The sequence below is a fragment of the Lynx rufus genome, unplaced genomic scaffold (assembly GCF_022079265.1).
Source record: "Lynx rufus isolate CCGP_SWC_20201006 ecotype Redwood Valley unplaced genomic scaffold, mLynRuf1.p SCAF_10, whole genome shotgun sequence".
Classification (NCBI taxonomy): domain Eukaryota; kingdom Metazoa; phylum Chordata; class Mammalia; order Carnivora; family Felidae; genus Lynx; species Lynx rufus.
In genome coordinates, this window is record NW_025814824.1 from 50,853,253 (window position 1) to 50,865,655 (window position 12,403).

General features: G+C 38.6%; 1 long non-coding RNA gene across 1 annotated transcript in view; it reads left to right on the forward strand.

Moving 5' to 3' along the window:
* Window positions 1–12,403, forward strand: part of LOC124501199 (uncharacterized) — a 181,090-nt gene that overhangs the window by 45,307 nt on the left and 123,380 nt on the right. The window contains exon 4 of the long non-coding RNA XR_006959721.1: window positions 560–636. This is a non-coding gene — a long non-coding RNA (uncharacterized LOC124501199). The remainder of the gene's footprint in view (window positions 1–559; window positions 637–12,403) is intronic.

A 12,403-nucleotide genomic window follows, 5' to 3' on the forward strand; every position in this document is an offset into this window, starting at 1 on the left:
ACAAACAGACAAAAACAATTGCAGAACCTGGACGGCCTTGGAGTATTAGTTCCAGGATGCATCTGGTATTATGCCCTTGATCTACCTCCTGTAACTTTGGGACAAGACTACAGGATCAGCCACAGCTGAGGAAATGAAATTAGTGAGACCAACAGTTCTAACATTGTGTGTCAGCATCACTTGGGAACTTAGAAATGTCCATTCTGTAGACTCACTGCAGACTTATAGAATCAGGAACTTGGGGTGTCAGCAGTTATGCTTTATCAAGTTTTATAAGGTTGGAGAACTCCTGAGTTTGATTAAGCTACTATTGGCAAATATTGGATTCAGTGAATTATCTTTTTTATTCCTTCCTCATTTGCTCATCAGGACATGAATGGTTTCTCTAGCTCCTGGCCCGATCAGGGCTACTACGTTCTGAAAACATAATTTTTCTTGTGTATTGAAAAAAAATACTTTTTACAGGTTATTCTCTTCTTAGACATGGCCTATATGCTACTTAAATATTAGCGTGTGGTAGCTACTCGGTAAATACAAGTTCCTTTCTCTTGTCCCTCAGGTATTTGCTTGCTATTCATTACTGAAAGGGATGGAGATAAGATGCTGGCATCCCTAAATCATCTAATGATAAATTCAGTGAGTACATTGTTAATTATTCTTTATGCAGACTGTACTTCTAAATTTTAACATACTGAATATGATAATTCTAAGAGCAAAGTGAATTAAACATAACATATTCTTTATCTTCCTGTTAAACAGACCATCTATGTTTACATCAATAGAGTGATTAAAAAATATCTTGTGGCACCTAGGTGGCTTAGTCGGTTGAGCATCCAACTTTGGCTCACATCATGATTTCATGGTTCATGAGTTTGAGACCTGCATTGGGCTCTCTGCTGACAGTGTAGAGCCCACTTTGGAGTCTCTGTTTCCCTCTCTTTCTTCCCCTCCACCTCTCTCTCATATATATATATATATATATATATATATATATATATATATGTAATTTTTTCCTGCCGTTTTATTATTTTTCCCTTAAAAGCAAAAATTAAATACCCAGTGTCCTCATCATCATTTAAAAATTTCAAAACTTATACTTCTTTTGTGAGAAATACCCCTGTGAAGTCTGTGGATATCTAAAGCATAGCCTTCATGGTCTCTATTGTTTTAGGGTCTGAATCCTCAGATGACCCCCATTTCAGCAAAATGTCAATAATACTGATTTGGTTGCATTCTCTTTACTAAGGAAGAACCTCCAGGGTACAGGGACCTCCACAATCCCATATTTCACCTGTCTTGGCCAATTTAAATAGTACCAGTGTTTATCTCAGATTACCTAGCAATGGTTCTCAGGCCCAGATCTGTGCAAAAATCTTCTCATGATCTTGTTAAGAAAATTCAGAATCTGTTCACCTCTCTAGTTTGTTGACGTAGTATTTGAGGAGTGGAATACAGAGGAAGAATGTGTATTGTCAACAAGCATCCCAGTGTTCTTAGGTCTTCAGGGGACCACACACACTGAAAAAAACAAACTAGGTTTGTCCCTTGATTGTGTTCATGTGTATAAGAGTCAGTGTAGCAAGGCTTGTCATTAGTGCAGATGCCCTTGTTCCTACCATCATTCAGACAACAACCCGTGTGGTATTGGGTGGAGGAGTTAAGACAATCATGTGGATGGATGGCACATTTCCAGGGCCAGGTTCCTTAAACTGGTTTTGGAACACCATGAAGGAAGGAGGTAATGTCAGGAGCTCACGTTGTGAGATTCTTAGTGCAGTGAGCCCCACAGAGCTCAGTGACAAAGCATGTCTTGTCCTCTGCATTCTGGCTGCCTTTAATTGGAAACTCTGGGAGTGCCCAGAGACATCCTTTGTGTGAGCAGTGCTGTTCTTAGGATGGCTAACGTGGGTACTGAGATTTTCTTAGCTGACTGTGGAAAGGTGATATGGGTAATCGGACTGGATCAGGACCAGGAGGAGAGTCTGAGCTCTGAGTGGGGACTGTCCCTATTTGGAGAATATTTGAAGGACTTCCTAGGAGACTCTTAAAGATAATAATGGGACAGCCCGAGGGGAAGGTTAAGTTCTTCTAATTATACCAGCTAGGCCTATTAAAGCTGGAGATATTTGGGCCTCATATTCTATGAACACAGGTATTTCTTTTTTATCTATTTTAGGAGATGTCATTGTACTAGACATTGTTAGACATTCACTTAGGACAATTAAAAATTGTCAGGTACTGTATAAAGTGTGGGTGATGTTATTTCACTGCAAGAGGATTTACCACACCTGGATTCTTGAGGAGGTGCATCAGTGACTTACATTTTAACCACTAGTCCCGGGTGACTTCAACCAATCGGAAGCCTCTAGTGTCATGGCTGCAGGTGGCACACAGGAGCTCTTTACACCAGTCACCAAAATTCAATAATTAAGCTCTGTCCTGAAGCATTTGATTAACATTATAGATCAATTGAGACAATGAATTACCTGGAAGTAATGACAAATAATATATTCAAAATATAGAAAAAAAAATCCTTGTGCTATGAGAGATCATAAGAAGAGCAGAAAATTTGTAAGTCTCCAAGTTTTGACTTTGGAAGAATGCAACTTATTTGATACACATCTTCCTCCTCCCTGCCCCCCACCCCAGCCTTTTTCACTAGAGACACCTTGGATCATTTTGTTTTAGTGGCTTCACTAATGGATTAGGTGGCATGGAGGGGTGTGGTTGGGCATCTATAGATGCCTGTTACCCTTAAGTGATAACCATACCAATTTATTATAGTCATTGAACCATTACAGTTTTCTTGAAGGTTTCCTAGAGGCCAAGAAAAGATTCCCGTGGTGGATTATGGCTTTGCTTCTACTGTTATGTATATCAGTGATTTATGTCTGATAGAGAGAATGGGCTAATATGGCCCCCAGGACATTCTTTACTTTTAAAAAATGACTCTTTGGCTTTCAAAGTAGGGATAACTACACTAAGCACCAAGGGAGGCCCAGTCATAAACAAAAAAATATATTCTAAATTATATGTACACATACAAAATGCTTAGTAGTTTCAGTTAGGGGAGAAAAATGGAAGTTGTACCTTTTATTCTGTCTCCTCAAAGTCTCTCAGACTTTTATCACTCTTACTCAAAAACTGTATAATTAAGAATGATCAACCTTTTTAAAATTTTTTTTTAACATTTATTTATTATTGAGAGACAGAGAGACAAAGAGCGTGAGCAGGGGAGGGGTAGAGAGAGGGGGAGACACAGAATCCAAAGTAGGCTCCAGGCTCCAAGCTGTCAGCACAGAGCCCGATGTGGGGCTCGAACTCTAACTGTGAGATCATGACCTGAGCCGAAGTCGGACGCTCAACCGACTGAGCCACCCAGGTGCCCCAAACCTTTTCTTTTATAAAGATGAAAATAGTAAATGTTTTTCTGCTACAGCTATGCCATAAGAACATATTGAATAACTAGATTCCATTAAATGGTGACTAAGTGAATTTAGGTAGCTGTATGAAGAATCTCTGTTGAAGTATGTTAAATAAAAAATAGTTTGAGCATTTGTATATATAATGGCTTCACATAAGGTCACTTATGTTTCGGTAAAGGTTGGGGATGGGGTCCAGCTTTATGGTAAAGTTTTTGTTTTAAAATCAGCATTATTGGGGCGCCTGGGTGGCGCAGTCGGTTAAGCGTCCGACTTCAGCCAGGTCACGATCTTGCGGTCCGTGAGTTCGAGCCCCGCGTCAGGCTCTGGGCTGATGGCTCAGAGCCTGGAGCCTGTTTCCGATTCTGTGTCTCCCTCTCTCTCTGCCCCTCCCCCGTTCATGCTCTGTCTCTCTCTGTCCCAAAAATAAATAAACGTTGAAAAAAAAAATTAAAAAAAAAAATAAAATCAGCATTATTGCTGTCTAATTAATATGCAGTAAAATGCACTCATTTAAAAAGTGTTCAGTTCAGGGACACCCCAGTGGCTCAGTCGGTTGAACATTCAACTCTTGATTTCGGCTCAGATCATGATCTCGCGGCTCACAAGACGGAGCCCTGCCTCAGGCTCCGCGCTGAGAGTGCAGAGCCTGCCTGGGTGTCTCTCTCACCCTCTCTCTTTGCCCCTCCCCTGCTCCCCCCTCTCTCAAAATAAAAATAAATGAATGAATAAAAAGTGTTCAGTTCAGTGATCTTTTGCAAATGTATATGAGTGTGTGACCACCACCATCATCAAGACCTTCCCATTTTCCCAAGGAGCTACCTCATGCTTCTTTGTAGTCTACACCCTCCTACCACCACCATCTCTGGCCTCAAACACTGGTCTGCTTTCTGTTACTATAGCTTAGTTTTGCTTTCTGGAGAATTTCATATAAGTTGAATCATACAGTATATATGCTTTTGTGTCTAATTTCTTTCTTTCACCGTAATATTATTGGTATTCATCTGTTGTTGCATAAATCATAACTTCATTTCTACTTCTGAGTATTATCCATTGTGTCGATATCCACAATTTGTTTTTGTATTCTGTTACTGATGGACTTTGGCACTGTTTCCATTTTGGAGCTATTATGAATAACGCTTTCATGAAGATTCTTGTACAAGTCTTTGTATGGGCCTGCGTTTTTATTTCTTTGGGATAAACGTGTAGAAGTGGAATTGCTGGTTAAAGATTTTTCTTTTAAAATTTCTTTGTTGTATTTGTTTTAAAGCGCTTGTTTGTTTGGTGATTTGTTCTGTTTTCGCCTCAAATAAATACCTCCCCATTTGTAAAACAACCATTTGATCAAAGTTCTTCTGGTAGAAAGGAGCCATTGTCTCATTTTCTTTTTATCTGGTTGATTTTTAAATTGTTAGACTCTGGCAGTAGTCCAGATTCACTGCCGTTTCTTTTGTAGTGTTGCCTATATTTCTGGAAACTGGAAACTTGTCTCAGTTTATAAAGGGATAAGAGGAAATACTCTCTCTGGTAACATTTAGCAAAAAAAGAACTGGAGACAGAAGGACAATTAAGAGTCAGGATCATCAGCATATGAATTGGGTGGAAAGACACAGTTAGGCTAAAGGAGTCAGATGGACAGAGAGGAAGGAGGCTTAAAATTTCTTGAATAAACACCAAAGTATAAATGCTGAGCACAGAACAAGCTTCGAAACCAACCATCTTCAAGACTTTCCAACTTTTAAAAGACAAACATGTCACTTATTCTGAGTTCTTTAAAAACGTTCAGAGGTAAAAACGTTTAGGTATGTAGTACTTTCTCATGAAGAGAAAGCAGACATGGGTGTTTGTTTTTTAATAGTGCAGTATGTTGGGTGTTAGGTCAGAGAATCCTTTCATATCAGGATGCTCAGAAATTGTTCCCTTTTCTACCAAACACATTTTTGTTTTCTTTGCTTCTCTTAAATCCAGATATAAGCTAGTTGATCTGCCACCGTATCTTGAAAAAACATCCTTTAAATGTGGTGTTTTAATCAGTTTGTTGTCTCAAAAAGAACAGTTATTCAAATCAGTTCAAGTTAAAAAGAGGTACATGGAGATGATAGAAGGCTACATCACTAAATTGAGGTAAGAAATATGGCCAAGCTTCATGGGAACTGAACCAGGAGATAGAAAGCCAGTGGGAACTCAGGAGTTCTCTGTCTCTGATTTTGCCTCTCTGGATCTCGCGCTGTTTTTATTTCTCCTTTGTCCTGTCTCTGCAGTACAGTATGTTTTTTCCACTCTGTCATTCCCTGCAAGTCTCCTTCATTCTCTTCTCTCCTGGATAATTTAACCTGCTGATTCATAGCCTCTGCTTCTTACTAACATGGCTTTCCTTGACACCTACTCTGATCTCATCCCTCCATGACCTTTCAGCTTTTCTCGACCACAATCTGTATGAATAGGAGTTTAAATTCTCCAGAGAGGTAGAATCTAACTGGTAACAGGCCAGTAGGTTTACAGGCCTAGAGAAAGCTGTCCATTTTTTGTCCAGTACTAGTGTCACAGTGTTCTTTGGCCATCAAGCTCTTCCCCTTTAAATAGGGACCACGAGTGAGGCAGTTGAAGGGAGATTTGGGCAAAGCAGGCACATTGAATGAGATGTCCACTGTGAGTGGACTTGTACTTACTGGAAGTGCTAGAAAACCTGTCCTATTAGGCAGCAATCATGTAATGCTGAGTCCAGCAGATGGACAGGCAGGCAGGCCAGGAGACCAGAGCTATCACACTAGGCAGTCAGACTTCAAACTTCTCCGGCATTTTCAAAGAACGTTCTTTCCTCGAGTCTAATTAAAATTGGTTAGATTGCCAATGCCTGCTAACTGACTTGACTTAAAATGACTACTATTAATGAGCATTGGATGAAACATAAAGAATAAGCAAAGAAGTGAGTCAATTTAAGGGGTAGTGTCTCACGAAGTGCAATAATAATAAAGAAAATATCTGAATTTGGCTGTGTCTGCTGAGCTGCCCTCATCGTCTCCGACAGTTTAGGATCCAAGCCGTGGAGCTGAAACCTGTATTTGTACTAGTGTAATGTTTCATAATACGTGAATTTAATGGAAGCCAGCTATCATCTTTGAGTTACTTTGTCTTTAACTCATCAGGGTGTAAATGGGTTTCAAGGTAATTTTTAATCTATATGTAAATTAGCAATTTCTGTAACAGCCATAGTATGAATTTGAGTGTGTGCAGAAAAGAAGGATTGGATGCAAACAATATTTTGAAAATAATGTCAAGAAAGAGGCTATACAAGTGATACATGACATTCAGTGAATTTGAATATAGGTTATATTAGGACACTTTCAATGAAATTATTGTCATTGAAAATTTTCTGAGGCTGATAATACATGAAGTAATATGTAGAACAGAGAATGAAAATAAGATTTTATTGTTGGGTTAAACTGTGTTAAAGGTCACACAGTTTTTCATTAGATATCTTCCATTTTTATGGAATCTTCCTGATTTTATGTGAAAGTTGATTGTATTCTTACGGAATTTGTTTTTTACTAAGATAGTAAAGTGACTTAAAGTTGGAGTGATTAAAACTCTTCTTTTGTTTTCTGATACAAAATAATATGCTTTATCTACTATTTAAATCTATGTTTATAAGTAAATATGCTTTCTTGTATTTGTATCTGTCGTGTAACATGCTAAAAATTACAAAAACCCTAATTTTTCCTAATTTTAGTCAGAATGAAAGCTGCATAAATATTTTATATCCTAAATCATCTAATTAATTATTTCTTTTTAAAGGAAGAGTGTAGCACAGGGTAATGTTCTGAAGGATATTAATAAAAATACAAGCATTCAAAGTTCATTCTAAAGTTCGGGGAGTATTAGCCTCCAAAGAGCAGTTGTCAATTACATGGAAAGAATAGAAAGCATGAAAAGATACAGAATGGGTTATTATGGCTACCATTTTCTAGTCTCTAATAGTTAAAAGAAGGGTGGGAGATTGTACTGGAGGTGGTATCTGTACCAAAATTAAGTGGTAACTTCAAAACAAAACATGGGCCACACCACTTCAACTCTGTTAGTTGCAACTGGCTTTAATTCAGTTTGCTCTGGATTTATTTCCATTTGTTGATGAGTTGAATCATTGTCATTAGGATTGATCTCAACCTAAAATAGAAATCATTGCCTTTCTGGGGCACCTGGGTGACTCAGTTGGTTAAGTGTCTGACTCTCGATCTTGGCTCAGGTCATGATCTCACGGTTTGTGAGTTCGAGCCCCACATCAGACTCTGTGCTGATAACACAGAGCCTACTTAGAATTCTCTCTCCCTCTCTTTCTGACCCTATCTGACTTGTGCTCACTCTCTCTCTCATAATAAATAAATAAATAAATAAATAAATAAATAAATAAATAAACATAAAAAAATTTTTAAATGCAAATCACTGCCTTTCAGGTCAATGTTAAATCCCCTAAGTAATAAAGAACTTCTATACTTAACCAAGTTACCATTTTGATTGGTCAGGGATGTTAAGTACCCTGGTTCTTTAAATATTAACTCAAAGAATTTTTAAAATTCTGACTTTATTTGTATTTATATAACCCCCTGGAGTTTAACTACTGTTCTGGATAGTTCTCACTGTGAAGTGACTCTCATGCAATTGTATTCTTGCTGGGAAATGATTTTATTGCATAAGAAAATGAATGAGCAGAGACCAGTGAGCTGTGTCTGCTGATGGACTCTAATTTGCCAACTGTGATGTCAAAGCAGATTTGAGATTTGTGACAACAGTTTGTGATTGCACTGCACTGCAATTCTGTGGCAGCAATGAACCATGCCATGCACAATCTCATTCCACGTTTTGCACTTATATAAGTTTAGTTTACATAGTCCTATGTGGAAAACTTTCAGGGGCACAGGGAAGATTGGTTGGGATTATTGTGTTGGTACTACATGTTTCATTATAGTACTGATGGCATTGAAATCTATTTCTCCATTGTCCAGAAGGAATGGTTGTGTCCCATTCTATCAAAGAACCGATAGAAAGGGAATATTCACATTGTATTAGAGGCTACGTAATATCTGGCACAAATCATAGCTTTTGTTATTACTAAACCTACCAATCTAGGTTTTCTGCTAGCATTGCCTTAAAAATAAGACCCATGTGTTTTCTGCTAACTTGTACGCTACTTTTAAGTACTCTGTCTTTCATAGCTCAAAACAGTTTGGTGTGAACCAAGTGGATTTGGTTGCTTTCTGAAGAAAGAGGCACTTCTGCATAGGGTTCTCCTCACACTCATAAAATTTCAAAGACAGCCTGGTGGTTTTGGCATCCACATTCTTTTTTTTTTTTTCCTCAAAATTTTATTTAAATTCTAGTTAATTAACATATGGTGTAATACTGGTTTCAGGTGTAGAATTTTGTGATTCATCACTTACGTACAATACCCAGTGCTCTTTGCAACAAGTGCCCTCCTAAATACTCATCGCCATTTAGCCCATCCCCCATTCTGTTATAGAGTATTTGTGAGCCAGGTCTCCTAGGAAAAAATCATGCTGATGGTAGGCAGAATTTTGATTCCCATAAACTTTGCCTCCTGATGGCATGCTGTGGTTATGTTACATGGCAAAAGGGACTTTGGAGATATAATTGCAGTAAAGACTTTGACATAGGGAGGTTAGGAGTGCCTGGATGGCTCTGTCGGTTGGGTGTCCAAATTCGGCTCAGGTCATGATCTCACGGTTCCTGAGTTTGAGCCCCATGTCGGGCTCTGTGCCAACAGCTCAGAGCCTGGAGCCTGCTTCGGATTCTGCATCTCCCTCTCTCTTTGCCCCTCCCCCATTCTCTCTCTCAAAAATAAATAAACATTTAAAAAAAAATTATTAACACAGGGAGGTTATCCAATCTGGAGGTACCAAACAGAGCATGAGAAAGAGTATGGGCAGCTGTTAGGAGCAATAACCATCTCCCCACATGTCCCAGACGTATCCAGCAAAGTGGGAGCCTCAGTCCTACCACTGCAAGGAACTGAATTTGGTCAACAATCTAAATGAGCTTGGGAGCAGATTCTTCCCCAGCACCTTGAGCAAGGAATGCAGCCCTATCAAAACTTTGATTTTGGTATTGTGAGACCCTAAGGAGAGGACCCAGCCCAACCCAAATAGACTTTTGACCTTTAGAGACTGTGAGATAATACAGTAGTATTGTTTTAAGCCACTAAGTTTGTGATGATTTGTTAGAGCCTCAACAGGAAACAAATAATGTTCATTCTTGAGATATCCTAAGATGTAGTTCAGGTATTTCCACTGGTCAGATTCTGTCTACTTCCCTGGGCTTCTATTCCTCACCATTTAAATTCTCCTAACTCCTGGCCCATCCAATGACTCCTATAGCATCCTATAACATATTATGACATCTTTTAGCATCCTGTAACTTTGATAATAAATATAAGATCCCTATAACATCCTGTAATAACCTATACCTTCTATGATATACACAAAATGAGTCTACAAAGGTAGGGAACATGGCTGGGGAAGTTACTCATCTGATCCAAGTAACCTATTTCTCTGGAAGATGACTGAATTATATCAGTATGTTTTAAAAATACACTATCTCCTTCACACCTTCATACTTTCTGCTGACAGTCTCTTCCCTCCAAGCAATTGATTTTTAGTAGTCTGAAATTTAGATTTAGTAGACTGAGATTTATCATATGAGACTGTAATGTTAGGCTACTTTAAGGTTGTCATTAACAAACTCCAGCACTACTTGCTCAATAGAGAATTGCCTCTCCTTGGTCCACATTAGCTCAGAGAGCAAATTAACTCATTTGTTTACTCAGAAATTTGCTCCTGGAGTTAGATGGGAAGGATATGAGTTTATCGCTGAGTTAACTATGGCTGTGAGAGCCCTTTCCATTAATTGCTGGCTATTGCAAGAAGCATGTGATGTCCATTATTTCTATTTCCTTTGCCAATTTGTGGAAACACCTGGAGGTTTAATGAGTGAATGTGCCTTTGCATCCTGAAATAAATAAGCAAGACAGCCAATTAAGGATACATGCATATAAATCAGAATTATTTTTCCACATTTGTGCTTGTGAAAAAAAAAAGACTTAAATGGCATTTGTAAAATTTCCCCCCAAATTGTGTTGGGAGTGTTGGGAGTGTTGGGAGGTTCACTAGAATTAGAAATGGCTACCCATTTCCTCAGCTTTGGAGTCACAGAGCTGTGTGTGAATCCCAATTCCATCACTTACTGGTGTGTGATATTTATTGAGTTACCTAGCCTCTTTAGCCTCTTTGCCATGGCAATAGTGACTTATCTCTTTAATCTGTAAAGTATGTGGCACAGTTCTACCAAATACCATTAATGGTGGTGATTTTACCAAGACAGTCCATGGTCAACACCTTTTCTTTGATAGTTCTCCACACATAGCACATTCTATGTAAAACATTAAGTGAATAAGAATCTCAGATCACTTCTCCCCCAAGTATGGTTAAAGGTTTTCTGTATGTCTCTAAAACAATCAGAATAATGAAATGGGCAAGAGAGAGGGAGCATGGGGAAGGAAAATGAGATGAGGGCTAGATGTATATGGAAGCTATCCTATATAGGCTCTTGGAACAAGTAATGTAGAAATGTCACTGACAGTTGTCCCCTAGAGCCAAATCATTTTGAGAATTCTTTAAATATAATTTTAAAATGTTTTGGTTTTCAGGCACTATCAATGATGTGCTAATATCCTGTCTTTCAAGTCAAATCTCAGACTTGAATCTGAAGTTATTTCTTGAGCATCTGAGAATAGAAATTGAACTTCCATATGCTGTGTTTCTGATGGTAGCAGGGCATGTCAAGACAGGTCTGAACATAAGGAGAATCTGAGGATCTCAGAGAGAGAGCTATCTTCTTAAATAGAGTACTAATATTTTTCCTTTGCTAGAAACTTAAACTGCAGAAAAACACTCCGTTACAACCTACCTTCATTGTCTGCTTAGATAGATATCTGTCCTGCCAGAGGCAATTTGGAAACACGTTCTTTATCTCAGTAGAGGACATTATGCTGATCACTTTAGGTAAAAAGTTTCATTGTCTTCCAAACAATAGTTTGTCAGGAAAAAAAAGCATATTTTCTTTTAAAAATAACTTAAAATACGAATAATCTTAGGTGAGTTTGTCTTAGCTGGAAGAGAAGACATGTTAAACTGTTTGCAACAAATAAAATACTTTTTTTTTTAATAGAAGGAATGGAAGCTCACCATCTCAAAAGTACTGAATTTAGACTCAAAAGTCATAAAAACCCAGAGTTCACCCTAAGTCCCCTCACTCCAAACACTCATGTCTAAGTTTTGCACCTCCCTCGTCTTTCCTTTCTGTTTGATCTTCTCTTCTGCGCACACTTGTGGTCTTACCTCCATTTCCTCTTGCCCTAGACCTTGCAAGCCTTCTAAAATCCCTTTTTCCATTGTTGCCTCCACCCCCCATTCATCTCTACAGTTCTGTTGATATGATCTATCTGAAACAAATTCCATCAGGTTGCTCCCTTACTTGAAAATGCACTGGCTTCCATTGCTTAGAGAATGAAGTTAGAACTTCTTTCTTTGCCACGCCAGGGATCTGGTCTTTGGCCATTTCTATTTTTTCAGTCCTACTATTGAGTGCCCCCCCTCACTCCATGCCAGAAGTAGCTTGCTATTTCCAGCATCTACCAGGCTGTTTAATTCTCTGTATCTTTGCTCAACCTGCTTTGATGATCCCCCACCCCCCATTTTCCTTATAAATATTCATCTTCTAGGCTGAGCTCAATGCCAACTCTCTGTCTCTCTCTGCCTAACCCACATAGAACTGATTTCTTCCCTCTTCAAGTATCCTCTATATTTTGTGGAGACTTCTGGACATAGAGACTGTAATATTTTATTGCATTTGTTCACAAGGCCATTTCCCACTTCCAGACTTAATCTAAATGAGATTAAAACTATACCTTA